The sequence below is a fragment of the Medicago truncatula genome, chromosome 7 (genome assembly GCF_003473485.1).
Source record: "Medicago truncatula cultivar Jemalong A17 chromosome 7, MtrunA17r5.0-ANR, whole genome shotgun sequence".
Classification (NCBI taxonomy): domain Eukaryota; kingdom Viridiplantae; phylum Streptophyta; class Magnoliopsida; order Fabales; family Fabaceae; genus Medicago; species Medicago truncatula.
Window position 1 is genome coordinate 18,897,443 of NC_053048.1, and position 16,753 is coordinate 18,914,195.

A 16,753-nucleotide genomic window follows, 5' to 3' on the forward strand; every position below is an offset into this window, starting at 1 on the left:
CACTTTCATGTACAAGAAACGACCATTGAAGAGACAACAAAAAATTTATGTCATAATAAAACATTAAAAACAAGCTGCTTATTCATGCCTTTTACAATAAAACAAAATAAAAGAATAAAGTTCAAGGGAGTTTGGAAACACTACGTCTAAAGACACTTTATTAGGCTCCCCCCACACTTAGGAGAAGCATTGTCCTCAATGATTTAAAAAACGAAAGAAACAAGGAAAAAGTGAGAAAGGATGCGGAAAGCTCACAATTTGCCGAAAATTTTGAACCCCGGAGGCCTGTCAGGTTGGCACGGCCGTGCCAACTTTAGCACGGGCCGTGCCGTCATTCTGCTAATTTTGGTTAAGGTGGTGGTGCTATTCCTTGCATGGCCGTGCCAACTTAAGCACGGGCCGTGCCACCTTTCTGGTTCTTGTAACTTTGATTTTTCTTGCGTTTCCTAGTCAATCTCGGACAGTTACCTACAAAACAAAAAATATAACAGAAAACAAAGAAAACAATTAAATTAGTGGGTTGCCTCCCACGAAGCGCTCTTTTATTGTCACTAGCTTGACAAAAATAAGGATAAAAATCCTTAAGGTGGGTCACTCAGAGTGAAATCAGCCACTACTTCATTTACTTCTCCGGTATTATAGATTTTAAGCCTTTGCCCATTAACCGTGAAGGATCCTGTTTCTTCAGAAAATATTTCAATCGCCCCATAAGGGTAGACTGTGCGAACTTGAAAAGGGCCGGACCATCGTGACCTTAGTTTACCGGGGAAGAGCTTTAGCCTAGAATTAAAGAGTAGCACAAGGTCATCGCTTTTGAAGTGCTTCTTGACGATTTTCTTGTCATGCCAATTCTTAGTTCTTTCCTTATAAATGCGGGCATTCTCATAGGCATCTATCCTAAGTTCTTCTAGCTCGCTTAATTGAAGCTTTCTTTTTTCACCGGCTAAATTGGGGTCTGTTATCGCGATTTTCGGGTGTCAAGTCATTAATTAGGCTTGAACCTTTCAATCTTTGATATTCTCTATTTTTTCTTGGGAAGGGCAAAATTGAGAAAAAAAACCCTTAGATTCTAAGTTCGGGGGTCGCTTTCGCTACGGGAAGGTGTTAGGCACCCGGAACGATTATGGTATTCCATAAGAACCGTTCTCCTAAGTTTATTTCTACGCTTTATTTTTATTGCCTACTTATTTAAAGAAAAGAAGTTTTATTTGAGTGAAGAATGGGGGAAGAAAAGATGATTGAGATTTTATTTTACTTGGCTTGGAGGAGTTTTAACTCATTGCCTACGTACCCTTTTAAGGGATCAAAACCAATCGTAGTTCGTTCTCGAAAATTGTTTTTGTTTTTGTTGGTTGATTTTAAGTTTGAAAAAGGAATTTTGAAGAATGGAGATGAGAGGCCTCAAGGGCATGAGATTTGGAAAATGTGAGGTGGAAGTAGTTATTTTGTAAAATAAAGTCTAAGTATGATTAAAATTTATTGGGATTTTTTCTTAAGAAAACAAAAGGGAAATGAGGAGTTTTGACTCCTATTTTAGAAAAAAAGTTTTCAAATGAGGTTATTCATATTTTTGAAAAATGATTTTTTTTTCTAAGCGTTGTAAAACCTAAGCATACATCTAAGCGGTAATCATGCAACGTGTGTGCGTGTCGGTGCTTGTGTCGGTGTACATCCCTTATAATGTCCATAGTCCTTTACATTGTCCTAGATACATGCTATGGTCTTTGTGAAGAATTTTAAAAGGAACTAATCTATCTAAGATTATTACAAACCCAATTGATATAGAAATGAATAGAAAAAATGATGCCAAAACTATAGGATGAATGAAATGTGAGATGAGATGGTTAGTATCATAAAGCATAAAAATAGTAGAAAGGTAAACAAAATTGAATAGAATAGCAAGAGAGAAAAAAAAAAGTAATGAAATGAGATAAAGTGGTAAAAATACACCTAGAATTTAGGTATAACACTCATACATGCATATGACCTATAATTCCCTCATTATAGCCATTTTTTGAAAGGTTTGAATTTAAGCTACAATGTGAGGATCATAAGAGCACACACAAGCAAAGCATTATATCATATTCCTAGAGATATTTTCACACATTATTTCACATGCCAAAATATCACAATATGAAAAAATGCATCAAGAACATATATGGAATTTAATGAGCAAGAATTAAAAGAACAAAGTAAAGAAAATAAATGCAAAAATAAGCAAATAAATTCTAAAACTTAGAGGAAAAATCAAAATGATAGGGAAATATTTTTAGAATTTTTTTTAGAAGCATAAAACACCAAGAAAGTGTAAAAAAGGTATTTAAAACACAATTAAAAAGCAATTAAAAAAGAGGCTCAGCAGGATTTAATCTGGTCCGCTGGATGAATCCAGAGGTCCAGATCTAACTCCCAAGATCACATCACAGCCACTGGATCAAAGATCCAAGGGTCCAAAAAAAAAAAGCACAAAAGATATTGTAAAAATGCAGGAAGCACAGTGACCGTTAGATCAAAGATCTAACGGTTCAAACAGAAGATATACCATATTCCACACAAAAAATCACACACAGGATTCAAAATCAAACACACAGCAGCCATCAGATCTTGGAACAATCCAGATCTGATGGTTCACAGAGCGAGGGAACACAACAGAAGCATGCACGCGCGCGCGTGGGAACGGAGGGAGTATATAAAAAGGAGTTTCAACAAAAAAACACAAAATCCTCAAAAAAACCTCTCTCTTCTTTGGATTCTAGAGAGAGAGAGTCTGACCTCTCTCTAGAATCCGGTCGTCTTCTCCGGTCATGCTCAGCTTCTCCGGCGCGGTGGCCGGCCACCTCAAGGTGGCGGCGCCGCCGCCGGAAGATTTTCCTTGCTCCGATTCAAATTTTTTTTTTACATTTTCAAACATCCTTTTTTCTCCTATGCATGAATCTGAGCTTAGTTTTTTGAAAAAGAATTTCAACCGGAGTAGATCTGAGTTTGAAGTTGCTGTTTTGAATGAAGTTTTTCTTTGTTCTTTGTGCTTTTTTGGTTACGTGCTTCTAGAATCCTACAGATTTACACTTGATTCTCCTTTTTTATCTGTTCTTGCGGAAAAAAAAGGTGAAGTTTGAGTTTTACCTGTGGTTTTCTTGGTGATTCCGAACCGGATCTTCAAGGAAAGCTTGATTTTAATCTTGTTCCGTTGATTCTGGCTTGGTTTCTTGCTGTTCCGATCCTCTCTTCTTCTTCACAGGTTCGATATGTTGATTTTCGTCCCTCTTCTTCGTCTCCGGGAAAGCCTCTGCGATCGTGCTTGAGTTCGCCGCTTTCAGTGGTGGACTCGCACTTGAATTGCAGAGCAACGATTCAATGATGATGATTCCTTGACGAATCTCTGAGAATCAAAGCCATTTCAATGGATTCTAGCTCTGGAAATTTCTAGGGTTTTTTCTTTGTTCTTGAGACTTTTTCTGTTTAGATCTAACTGAATGGAGAGAGAAAGTTGAAATCTGTTTCTGCGATGTGGCAGTGATTGTGTATCTGATCTGGAAATTTCTGACACTGTGTTTATATTTATAGCTGACATGTGGAGCGGAGAACCAATGAAAAAAATGACATCTGTTTTGGGACCTTTCTGCAAAAAAAGAAAAAAAAAGGACTAATCTGCAATTATGAAAAAGGACTTAAAAATGCAATTTTAAAGACAAAAATGCAATTTTGGGACTCTTTTGGGGGACCGAAATGTAAATAAAAAAATAAAATGAATTAAAATCGGTAATTGGTAAAAAGGTAAAGTGAAACGAAAAATAAAATCAACAAACGGACTAAAACGAACAAATTACCGACATGAGGTATTTTAAAATACCTCCCTGCCGAAATTTTGACAGGAAAAGACCAAAATGCCCCTAGGGACTAAACTGACCCAAATTGACTCAGATGCGATTTTGAAATGATTTTTAACAAAGAATTAACGATGATTTGTACAGACAAGTTGAAGAGACTTAGAGACAAATACAGGGACAAAAATGGGTTCCACTGCAGGAAATGACCAAAATACCCTTTTGCATGATTTTTGCAGATGCTTTGAAATAAAAATGCAAGACAGACACTTTGGATAGTTTTATGCGAGAAAATCAAAGACAAAATTATGATTGAAAATACTCCGAGATGGAGACAGTAAGATATGCAGATGAAAAGAGAGTAAATGTTCGGAGTAGAATAACAGTGAATTAACAAATGTCAGTGTTAAAAAAAGAAATTTGAACGAGTATTTTTAGGTCCAAAATCAGAGTATAACAGCTGCCCCTATTTAAGTTTCTTTGTCTGGAGGGTCAAGAGACGGAGTCTTTGGCTTGACGGGACAAAGATACTTAAATATTAACATTTGCACTGTGTTTGGACGTAAAAATACGCTTGTACATTTTCAAATATCATGAATGCCATGCAACATTTGGATTATGAGTGCGAGACAAACGAAAGCTGGAATTAACAAAAGATGTCCTATCCATTGCGGGATTGGTAGACATTGACAAGATAACAGATAACAGGGTAGATAGAAGACTAGGAACAAATTGACGGGTACAAGCTGCTCTTGGATTGAGCTGGGCACTTGACCGGGGATAAAAGCAGACAAACAGGTGCGAGTTGTTCTTGGATTCGAACTGGTCACTAGACCGGGGACATAGAAAAGGTAGACAGGCACGAGTTGTTCTTGATTCGAACTGGTCACTCGACTGAAAGCAAGGAAAATAGACAGGTGCGGGTTGCTCTTGGATGCGAACTGGTTACTCCACCGGAGACAAAGACCAATAGACAGGCGCAAGCTGCTCTTGGATTGAGCTAGCCACTTGACCGAACAGAAACAGATAGACGGGTACAAGCTGTTCTTGGACTTGAACTAGCCACTTGACCAAAATCATAGACACGTAGACAGGTACGAGCTGTTCTTGGATTCGAACTGGTAACTCGACCGATATCATTGAAAAGTAAACGGGTACAAGTCGTTCTTGGATGCGAACTGGTAACTTGACCAAACAGAAACATATTGACAGGTACAAGCTGCTCTTGGATTGAGCTGGGCACTCGACCGATAACATAAGCAAATTGATAGGTACAAGCTGTTCTTGGACTTGAACTAGCCACTTGACCGAACAGAAACAAATTCACAGGGGATTAGTTTTTGACAAAGTATAGATTGAGATTGACTTGACGTCGATTTGATTTGAAAGGTAGAAATTGACCGATATTGTTGGCTCACAAGGTTTTGACAGAGAACCTGACATGAGTATCGAATTGAGACTGATGTTGACACTGGAAATGCGATATGCATGGATGATATAACAGTTTCATTAAATGCATGGGCACGTAATACGCATGATTATGCATGTATGAATGCTTGTAATGCATGACTGTCGGCAGTTTGTAGACACAGTTTCGTAGAGACAGACAAGACATTGGAGTATTGGGCACGTAGTGGCTCGTGCTATATTACACATTCTTGGAAATCCTCTTCGGAGATGACGTCGTTGGGAGACGTATCGGGACCAAGGCTGAGGGCCGGTAGCTATGCAACTTGCTGGGGATAGAATCTTGGGAGACTCTACTGGGAATAATGCCGGATGTATCGTGGACGTCGCATCTGTGGTCAATGCTTTTTGCATGTTATTTTCTCAATTTTCCATCATTCATTTTTTGCATCCCATTTTTGCCTGGATCGCCCTTTCGGGTTTTCGATCCACCGGGGAAATAAATTCTTTTCAATGCCCCATTTTTGCCTGAACTGCCCTTTCGGGTTGTCAATCCAGCGGGGTGCTCATTTTTGCCTAAGCCGCCCTTTCGGGTTTTCAACTTAGCGAGCCTATTCATTTTCATTCTGTTTTTTCATTCTTGCCATTGACCACAGACTATCCTGAAGGAGAACCTGTAACACCCCATTTTCCCAACATAAAAATTTCATTTAATAATCAAAGTTATTCACGTAAACGGAATGCTACACTTCTTTTCATAAAATCATAAACTGAATAAATAACTATTTATCCTTTAAAATTCAATAACAAAATCTTTAATACTTCGCAGCGGAATTTATTCAATAACTAAAACCAGTCTTTGGCACTAAGGCCTCTTTACAATTATGTCATAAAAATCCATTCTAAAAAGATAGTCATAATTCTTCAAAAACAATACGTAAGGAATAGAAAGCAATAACAAAGTTCCCATCCCGTTACGTATCAGAGCACCTAGAGACACTTGAGCCACCACTCCTACTAATCATTAATACCTGCAAGTTACTCATACGAAGAGCAACATTTTCAAGCAGAAGGGGTGAGATTTCACAAAACAATAATATCAAGCATATAATTCAATAATTATATTTAACAACATAAATAACTTCATCTATTAGTAATAATAATTCTTCATGTAATAATTCTTAATAGTTCAACCAACTTCTAATTATCATTTAACACATATTATCCAAATCGTAACAAACATAGATCATCACATCATAGTCATAGTTCATATATAGCATGACAACATCTTAATCCTAATTCATATACAACATAACAACATCATTAATTCATAATAATAATTATTCATCAAACATCTCATTATCAATTCATTAATAAAAGACAACTTATCAATTTAACATAAACATCATCAAGTACACTTAACAACTCATAGATATCATCATCACTAATAACTTTAAAACAACACAATATAATCATCTCTTATTAATAGTAATAATTATCTACATCATAACATAAACATCTTCTTATAATAATATAACCACAACGTAACATGATATTCACTTAATAATTATATATACATCATCTCGTCATAATATAATAATATAACAACAACATAGCATGATATTCATTTAATAATAATAATAATTATATATACATCATCTCGTCATAATATAATAATATAACAACAACATAGCAACGTAACAATATCATAATCAATATCTTAAACAACGTAGCAACATAACAGTATCATAATCAACATGTTAAACAACATAGCAACATAACAATATCATAATCAATATCTTAAACAACGTAGCAAGATAACAATATCATAATCAACATGTTAAACAACATAGCAATATTTTAGTCAACATCATATAATTCACATCGTATAATCTTCGTAGGTACTTCTTTAACAACACATGGGTAGAAGACAACTCGACAACTCATAGATGATAATTCATCGACAACTTAACAACTCATGGATGATAATTCATTAACAACGACTTTGACTCGACAAATGCGACAATGCAACTTAGACACTTATATGCATGTGGTACCAATCGTCATCATAAGTATTAATATACTTTAATCGTGCGGAGGACAAAGCTCCTAATCGTGCGGAGGACAAAGCTCCTAATCGTGGTGAGGACAAAGCTCAATGAATGCTAATGCATGGACTCTATCAACAAGACACCTTAATCAACTTATCACTTATACATCCAATAATTTGGAGTTCATCATCAACTTATTCATACTAATAATCGTGCGGAGGACAAAGCTCCTAATATAATTCAATAATATTTCGAGTAATGCATTTAATCATTAAATCACATTAAAAACAACTTAGCAGTTCATAACAGCAACAGAAACAGCACAAGCAATTCACAACATAACAATATTAATATGAAGTATCAACAACTTAAACATCATACATCTTTCACATAAGTCATATAAATATTTCACATAACCAACAACAGCAACATAGGCGACACGTAAACATCTCAAGATATAACAATATCAAATGATAATCAACAACAACTCATGCAACTTAGTTTAACAACAATTGCAGCATAATCAATTCATATCAAGCTTAATAACAATTCATTTCAAAATCTTGATCATTCAATAATATTTCAAGTAATGCATTTAATCATTAATTCACAGTATATAATATTCTCTCATTAATCATATCATCAAAGTAAATCATATTCATCACAACAACAAAATAGCATCAATCAATAATGATAATCATCATATATAACAATTACAAATGCACGTCATCAACATCTCAATCATTAAACATAATTCATGCAATATATATCTAATTATATAACATTATAAATATCATCAAATCATCTTAATCATTATCTAAGGTCTAAGGATAGTTTCTACATTTTTTTAACAAATTTCCACCGTTTATTCATTAATTCTACAATTTTAACCTACTTTTCAATTCCTCAAAAACTCATCCTACATCATGTTAAACCTAACCATTGATTCATATACTTAATAGAATTGCAAAGTTAGTCTCACCCTTACCTTTGGATTGATCGACGAAGGACTCTACTGCTTTCTCTTTTCTAAAAGGATATTAAACCGAAGAGAGATTATAGTCTTAAGAACACTTTTAATTCCGAAGGGACAGAAAGGAGTAGAAAAAGAAGAAAGACTCGTCAACACAAGTCAAAAGAGGGAGAAGAGAAGAAAAGCACAGGAAGTATCAACTGTGAATTTCGGTGTGTAGAATGCACTGTGTGAGTTCTCTATTTATAGAGATAATTTACAACTAATAAGTGAGAAATTTTGGAAACAAGTAATGCACCTATTAGATCTAGTAATTAAATATATCAATTGAGTACAAAAATATATTATATTAAGTACAAAAATATATTATTCAGTACAAAAATATATTAGATTGCCTACCAAAATCTCAATATTCTATTCTAATATATATATAAAATATTTATACAACAAATAACAATTATATCTCTATAACAAATATATTTCTATAACATATATATATTTCTATACCAAATAAGAAATATATTTCTACACCAGATAACATATATTTCTACACAAAATAACATATATCTCTACACAAATTAACATATATTTCTATAACAAATCATGTGTATTTCTACACCAAATAACATTTATTTCTATAACAAATCATGTGTATTTCTACAACAAATAACATTTATTTCTATAACAAATCACATTTATTTCTGCAACAAATCATATGTATTTCTATAACAAATAACATTTATATTTTTAAATCAAATAACATTTATATTTCTAAACCAAATAACATATATATATTTCTAAATCAAATAACATATATATTTCTAAATCAAATAACATTTATATTTTTAAATCAAATAACATTTATATTTCTAAACCAAATAACATATATGTTATACTAATAAATACCAACATATATCATAACAAAATATCACTCATCAAAATAAATCATATAAATTATACAAATCATATAAGTGTATTCTAAACTCATTAAAAATATTCAAATAATTAGAGAGGGCGTTACAGAACCTGCTTGTAACACATATTGAAATAGACATCAACATACTCTCGCTCATGCATGTTTCATTTGAATGTACCCTGTTGCTCAGGTTTGCTTTTCAAAATAGACAAAAAGTTTTCAATTTTCAAAATGTTTATTTCAAGCATTGTCATTATCAAAATAGAAAGAAAATGTTTTGTATATAGCTTTGAAAGTAGAAGAAAAATAGAGTTTCAAACAAAAGCACAAGCTCAAATTGATGTATAAGAGTGGTGGTCAGCCGAAGGCGTGACTCCACGGATTCACAAAGCTTGGAAAATGGTAATTTTATTGGTTGGTGGTACATTGAACACAGCAATCATTACATTTCCTAGAAACTTTGAATTCGCAAGCATAAGAGCTTTTGATGAAGATGGTCCTTAACAGCTGCAGATGCCCCAAGGGGGGCGGTGGTTGGCCAGATATAGTTACTTGCCTTTTGTTTCAATCTCATTTTTGCATGAACCGCCCTTCTGGGTTTTCAGCTCATCGAGACGCTCATTCTTGCCTGAGTTATGTACAATCTCAGCGAGCTTTATATATTTTTTTTTTGTCCCTTATTTTTGCCTGGACCGCCCTTTCGGGTTTTCGATCCATCGGGAAGCGCATTTTTGCCTAGGCCGCCCTTTCGGGTTTTCGACCTACCACGCTGTTCTTTTCATATTTCTAGGCAAAGTATTTCTTGACTATATCGGCATTCACTGGATTTGGAAGTTCTACACCATCCATGTGTGTAAGGATTAAAGCACCACCGGAGAAGGCCTTCTTGACAACATAAGGACCTTCATAGTTAGGCGTCCACTTGCCCCTTGGGTCGGGTTGCTGGCTTACCCTCCTTTTCAATACAAGTTCCCCTACCTTGAATTCTCGAGGATGGACTTTCTTGTCAAAAGCAGTCTTCATTCTTGCTTGATATGACTGTCCACGAGCCATGGCATCCATACGTTTTTCCTCAATCAAATTCAACTGATCATACCGGCTTTGGCACCATTCAGCCTCAGATAACTTTGCTTCCATGATCACACGGAGAGATGGGATCTCCACTTCCAAAGGAAGAACTGCTTCCATACCATATACAAGAGAGAAAGGGGTTGCCCCGGTTGAACTGCGCACGGTAGTACGATAGCCATGTAGAGCATAGGGTAACATCTCATGCCAGTCCTTGTAAGTGGTTACCATCTTCTGGACAATTCTCTTGATATTCTTGTTGGCGGCCTCAACTGCACCATTCATCTGAGGTCTATAGGGAGAAGAGTTATGATGCTCAATTTTGAATTCTTCACAAAGAGCTTGCACCACATTGTTGTTCAGGTTGGTACCATTGTCGGTAATAATCTTGCTGGGAACACCATATCGACATATGATGTTGTTCTTGATGAACTTAGCTACCACTTGCTTGGTCACATTGGTATAAGATGCTGCTTCAACCCACTTGGTGAAGTAGTCAATTGCCACTAAGATGAAACGATGACCATTTGAAGCCTTCGGTTCAATTCTTCCAATCATGTCGATGCCCCACATTGAGAACGGCCATGGGGATGAAATAACATTGAGAGCGTGCGGAGGCACATGAATCTTATCAGCATAGATTTGACATTTGTGGCACTTTCTGGCGTGCTGGTAGCAATCATGCTCCATGGCCATCCAGTAGTATCCTGCTCGCAACAACTTCCTTGACATAGTATGCCCTGTAGCATGGGTCCCGAAGGTACCGTCATGTACATCATGCATTAACTGCTCCGCTTCGTGTTCATCAACACATCTTAATAATACCATGTCATAGTTTCTCTTGTACAGAATATCTCCATCTAACAGGAATCTACTGGCCAATCTTCTCAGGGTCTTCTTATCTTGTTTGGAAGCACCCGGCGGATACTCACGGCTCAGCAAGAACTGTTTGATGTCGTAGTACCAGGGTTTATAGTCAACCACATTTTCACCAGCCTGATCGATCACATCCCCAATAGCAAACACATGTGAAGGTCTTTCAAGGCGTTGCACTTTGATTATTGGCACATCATTCCAATGGTTTACTCGAAACATGGAAGATAGAGTAGCAAGAGCATCAGCCATTTGGTTCTCATCACGAGGAATATGGTGCAGCTCAACCTTTGTAAAATATGTCAGCAAACGTCTCGCATAATCACGATAAGGAATCAACTTAGCATGGTGGGTCTCCCATTCACCCTTTATCTGATTGATGACGAGCGCAGAATCTCCATAGATGTCGAGGTGTTTGATTCTCATGTCAATTGCTTCCTCGATCCCAAAGATACATGCTTCATACTCAGCCATATTGTTGGTACATTCGAACAGAATCCGGGCGGTAAAAGGAATGTGATGCCCCTGTGGGGATACAATGACTGCCCCAATTCCTTTACCATAAGCATTGACAGCACCATCAAAGACTAAACCCCACTTGCTATTGGGATCTGGACCTTCATCAATCAACGGTTCTTCGCAGTCTTTTGATTTTAAATACATGATCTCTTCATCGGGGAAATCGAACTCAATTGGTTGGTAATCATCAAGAGGTTGGTAAGCAAGATGATCGGCAAGAATGCTACCTTTGATTGCCTTTTGAGTTTTGAACACAATATCATATTCAGACAAAAGCATCTGCCAGCGTGCTATCTTCCCAGTAACAGCAGCTTTCTCAAAGATATACTTTATCGGATCCATTCTGGATATCAACCAAGTTGTATGATTCAGCAAATAATGACGCAGGCGTTTAGCGGCCCAGGCCAGAGCACAACAAGTCTTCTCAAGCATTGTATACCGAGTTTCACAATCGGTGAACTTCTTGCTTAGATAGTAGATAGCATGTTCTTTCTTTCCAGTCTCATCCTGTTGACCAAGTACGCATCCCATGGATTCATCAAATACTGCCAAATACATAATCAAAGGCCTTCCTTCCACGGGTGGGACAAGGATAGGTGGTTCCAGCAGGTAATTCTTGATGCTATCAAAAGCTTCTTGGCATTCATCATTCCATACAACAGGCTGATTCTTTCTGAGTAGCTTGAAGATCGGCCCACAGGTTGCGGTCATATGAGATATGAATCGGGAGATGTAATTCAAACGTCCGAGGAAACCTCTGACTTGCTTCTCGGTCTGTGGAGCTGGCATTTCTCGGATGGCCCGGACTTTATCAGGATCGACTTCAATGCCCTTTTGGCTGACAATGAAGCCTAATAACTTCCCGGATCTGACGCTGAATGTACATTTGTTGGGATTCAACCGAAGCTTGTATTTTCTCAACCTTTCAAACATCTTTGTCAGATACTCAACATGTTGCTCCTCATCTATTGACTTCACAATCATATCATCCACATATACTTCGACTTCTTTGTGAATCATGTCATGAAACAGAGTAGTCATCCCTCTTTGGTAGGTAGCACCAACATTTATTAGGCCGAACGGCATCACTTTGTAGCAGAAAGTACCCCATGGAGTAATAAAAGACGTCTTTTCTCTATCTTCAGGAGACATTTTGATCTGATTGTAACCGGAGAAACCATCCATGAAGGAGAACACCTTAGACTGAGCAGTATTATCAACAAGCACATCAATATGAGGTAATGGAAAGTTGTCTTTTGGACTAGCTTTGTTCAGGTCTCTGAAGTCAACACACATTCGGACTTTACCATCCTTCTTTGGCACAGGTACAATATTGGCAACCCATTCAGGGTACTCAACTGTCATGAGGAAACCCGCATCAATCTGTTTTTGAACCTCGCTCTTAATCTTGAGAGCCATATCTGGATGAGTCCTTCTCAATTTCTGCCTGACGGGAGGACATTCAGGCTTGGTGGGGATCCGATGCTCCACAATCATAGGATCTAGACCTGGCATATCTTCATACGACCATGCAAAAATATCCGGATATTCCCGGAGAAGTTGGATGATCTTATTTTTAACCCCTTCCTCTAAAGCAGCACCGATCTTGATTTCCCGCTTGCTATCCTCGGTACCTATGTTGATAAGCTCAATCTCTTCCTGGTGAGGCTGAATGGCTTTCTTTTCTTGCTCAAGTAACCGAGTGATCTCATATGGTATGTCATCACCTTCCTCATCTTCGGCCTCATATACTGGGAATTCAAAATTCGGAGGGAATGCAGGGTTACTGTGCCCAACGGGTTCATTATAGTTCAATCTGCGTAAAATGGTTGGATGATTTTAGAAAGAGGGTTTTTATGCAGATTTTTGAAATTAATAAGAAAATACAGATGTTTTGGTTTTTTCTGGCATTACCATTATTTCCAAGAAAAAAAAGGTACTAAAAAAAAGCAGTCGTGAAAGAAACGACAATTTTTTTATTAATCAACGGCAATGCCGAAACAAACATGCCCTTACAGAAAATATCACTCTCGCTTTGGGCAGAGCGAGAGGATTGTTATTTTGAAAAAACAAGATACTTAAGCAACAAGGTATATTACTCAGAAACATGCATGATTGAGGGAATGTCAATGGCATCCCAATCTCTCGCAATGCCTCCTGGTATAACAAATACAGGCCTCGGGCCAAATCCAGTTGCTTCTTCTGTGATTGCGTTGACGAACCCAGCACTACAGAATGCCCCGGTGGAAACTCCTGAAGTTGGGGAGAAGCCAAGACCTTCCTTATGCTTGTTCTCACGAAGCTGTATTAACTTGCCCCAGCCGGCAGCTTGACCCTCTTGGACGGCTCTCTGTGCATCCTTCAAAGAGGCCATTGCAGTTCCATCCCTCTTGGGCTCTGTACCTTCGGCAGTTAATCCTTGAAAAGCGGTCCCCTCTGCAGACCCTGCTTCTATGCAAGAGAAAGATGATAGCTGGCTAACCAGGTATGCCTCCTCTCCATGAATGGTAACAAGCTTTCCACTTTTTGCAAATTTCAACTTTTGGTGCAAAGTAGAGGTCACTGCTCCCGCGTCGTGTATCCATGGTCTCCCCAAGAGATAGCTGTAAGAGGCATTAATGTCCTTGACCTGAAAGGTGATTAGAAAGGTTTCGGGACCGATAGTTATTGGCAAGTCTATCTCCCCGAGAACGCTCTTGCGGGTTCCATCAAAGGCTTTGACCAGAAAAGTGCTTCTCCTCAAAGGAGTTCCCCGGTAACTCAGCTGATCCAGCGTTGACTTGGGCATCACGTTCAAAGATGAGCCAGTGTCTACTAATACATTTGAGATCATGTCGGACTTGCAATTTACGGAGATATGCAAGGCTAGATTATGATGCTTTCCTGCTTCGGGTAATTCATCTTCACTGAACCACAGATTGCTGCAGGTGGTAATGTTTTTCACTATGCTACCAAAGTGATCCACAGTTACCTCATGATCCACATAAGCCTGCTCCAATACTTTCAAAAGGGTATCTCTGTGAGCAGTGGAACTCAGAAGTAGAGACAAAATGGATATCTTCGACGGAGTTTGCAGCAGCTGATCCACAATCTTATAATCACTTCTTTTGATCAACCTCAAAATCTCGTCCAGATTAGAATCCTCTATAGACCGGCCTGGTTGGCTCGCGTCTCTGTTAAGGGGAGAAACATCAGTCGGGGTTGGCTTGTCAATGGGTGGCACGGTAGGCGTAGCTGCCTTCTTTTGAAACAACGGTGGACGGACTCTTCCGCTTCTAAGGGCTGCTGAAGTTCCTTCGGCAGTATTGTTCACCACAGCCAAGGACACCAGAGGCACTTCTACTCCGTTTTCGATTATGGTAGCATTATATTTGTACGGGATAGCCCTATCTGAAGTATACGGTACCGGTCCGGGCAACCTTATCACCAGTGGCTCAGCATTCTCCTTCAAAGGCATACTCTTGACAGGCGGATCGTGAAAAACTGGCACAATCACGCAGACATCACTGACAGTCAAAAAATTATCATTCATCAAGCTTTGGATGTCATCTTGAACAGTATAGCAACCCAAAGGATTACGAAGGCATCCTAGGCACTTGGCATGATCATGGCTGAACAGAGAAGCTTTGCACAGCTTGATGTGTAGAGGCACCAGAGGAGTTGCGACGTTACGGACATCAAGTCTAGGAGTTTCCTCACATACTTCGATCATATTTACAGCGGCATGATTTGGAAGAGGATTGTCGAGGACGTGTGGGACATTATTCTCAAAAGTCAGCTTTCCTTGATCAATGAGCTTCTTCACGATATACTTCAAAGCATAGCACCCCTCGACATCATGACCCAGAGCGCCTTGATGAAAATCACATTTGAGATCGGACCTGAACCTTGGAGGCAACGGATCAGGTGGGGGCTTGCCCTGTCTGGTTGTACAATGCCCTCTATGGAGTAAAGTTGGAAGCAACTCAGCATATAACATCGGTATCGGAGGGAAAGTAGGTCTAGCTTGCTGGTTTTGTTGTTGTTGTTGAACTGGCAACTGTTGTTTCATCTGTTGAGCGATTGCATTAACGGGTACTTGAGGTTGACCCGGTGGCAGAGGGTACTGATGATAAAATGGCAGAAAGAAAGGATGCTGAGAATACGGCGCATATGGGTATGACGGAGGCATTTGGGCTGCATTGATAGGAGCAACAGTAGCCATGGATTGACCGGCTCCAGCTGACCATATCCCTACTTCCGTTTCTTTCTTCTTGTGGTGTCCATTACCATACCTCTATGATGCATTCACAGAGGATTCAGCTTTCTCGAACACAATGATTCCATCCCTGACGGCTTCTTCCAGACGGGTTCCCATGGTGACCATCTCCGAAAAGTTGTTCGGGGCAGCAATGATCATTCTCTCAACATAATCCTTCTTCAAGGTTTTTAAGAATGTCTGGGTCATTTCTTCTTCATCAAGAGCAGGAGTAATACGGGCAGCTGCTCCCCTCCATCTTTGTGCGTATTCACGGAAGCTTTCCTCCTTCTTCTGGGAGAGAGATCTAAGGAATTCCCTGTTCGGCTTCAATCGGGTGTTAAACCCGTAGTGGCTCTTGAAAGCAGCGGCTAACTCATCAAAGGTATGGATGTCATTTTTGCTCAAACTAGTATACCACTCTGCAGCATCTTCCATCAAACTATCCTGGAAGCAGTGGATCATAAGGGAATCATTGTCTTTGTAATTGCCCATCTTTCGGACGTATTTGATGATGTGGTTCTGGGGACAAGTCAGCCCGTTGTATCGGTCGAAATCTGAGATTTTGAACTTCTTAGGGACATCCACCTTTGACACCAAGCAGAGATCTTGAGTTTTGAAAGAGTCCGCATTCCCTCGATTGGCTTTAATCTCATGACGGAGTTCTTTAGCAAGTTCCTCCATCATCTCTTCCATGGTTTTGGTTACGGGGATGCTTCCGTGCTGTGTGTTGATGTTAACACCTTGAGGCAGGGTATGCACAAGAGGCTCGGTGACAGATGCCGTTGTTTGTGGCAAAGTAGCATTGATGGAGGCAGCATTTGTTGCAGGGATCAGAACATTGTTAGCAGTGCCCGAAGTGCCCGCTGCAGTACTGGGAGTGAA

General features: G+C 38.6%; 1 pseudogene; it reads right to left on the reverse strand.

Annotated features, from left to right (window-relative positions):
• Positions 1-581: 581 nt before the first annotated feature.
• The window catches only part of LOC120577002 (uncharacterized), a 148,233-nt pseudogene continuing 132,061 nt past the window's right edge, over positions 582-16,753 (reverse strand).